Below are 1,212 nucleotides of genomic sequence, written 5' to 3'. Positions count from 1 at the left end.
AAAAACTGAGGCTACCTGAAGGTCCATCAACAGGAAGCAACGGAATCAACCAGGGTCCATCTGGACTATGGAGTATTAATTACACAGCAATCTGAAAGGACAAGTTAGCTACTCAGCTAACTGTTGAGCTGGAAAGAGTTTCATGATGCAGCATTAAGTTACAGAGGCAAATTGCTGAGGGATAAATGTGATATGTACAATTATGGTATTTTTAAAAGGAGCAATCACATTTTTAAAAAAAAGAAACCCTCCCTTATATACCTAAGCACAGTGAAAACGGGGAGGCTACAGATCAGGCAGGAAGGAGGGGGTGGGTTGGGGGAGGCAAGAACTAAAACATCACAGAAAAATGAAAAAAGCATCGAATAAAATTCTATAAAATAAAGAGAATATTTGGAATATAAAAGCCCATCTATAGTACTATTGCAAATATGTACATTTGTATATGCAAATGGAGAAGGCCTAGGAAGTTAAGAGGGCAGACTGAAAACTCTGACTTGATCAGATACTGGGATGGGGGGCAACGTGGTATTCTGGATTTCTATTGTAATTTGAATGTCACTTTTATAATGAACACATTTTGAAAAGTCAACACTTGGAGGGGACAAGAAAGCAAGGGTTGGTGAAGTTATTCACCTTTAAAACGTCCATATCAAGAATAATTCAGACGTCCCTCACGATGTCCTGCACATAGTAGGCGCTTGGCCACCTTTGGCTAACGTGAAAAACCAGACTCACACAGCCTCCCCTGGACCTCATAATTTGTAAACAGCTTCAAGGATGCTCAAGCATGTGTAGTCTCAGTTAAGGTTTCGTGATTAATTTGGCATTTGAATCACCATATACAAATGTCCTTCACACCCCACTTAAATCTGGTTTCTGGAACTGTTAATGAAATGAGAAAAGACAGCAATTATAGAAAATGTACTATATCATGGCCTGTTTGCCTAAGAAATGAAGTCATTTTGCTTATGTGGCTGTGTGTGCCCTTTTGGTTAAACTCAGCAGAGCTGGACTGAAATTTCAACATCAGCTTACAAGTAGTTTCTTTCTCTCTTTCTTTCTTTCTTTCTTTCTTCTTTCTTTCTTTCTTTCTTCTTTCTTTCTTTCTTTCTTTCTTTCTTTCTTTCTTTCTTTCTTTCTTTCTTTCTTTCTTTCTTTCTTTCTTTCTTTCTTTCTTTCTTTCTTTCTTTCTTTCTTTCTTTCTTTCTT

The sequence above is a fragment of the Callorhinus ursinus genome, unplaced genomic scaffold, assembly GCF_003265705.2.
Source record: "Callorhinus ursinus isolate GAN/ISIS: 27379988/994484 unplaced genomic scaffold, GSC_fseal_2.0 scaffold29, whole genome shotgun sequence".
Classification (NCBI taxonomy): Eukaryota; Metazoa; Chordata; class Mammalia; order Carnivora; family Otariidae; genus Callorhinus; species Callorhinus ursinus.
The sequence above is the reverse complement of the archived record's forward strand: the minus strand, read 5'-3'. Positions refer to the sequence as shown.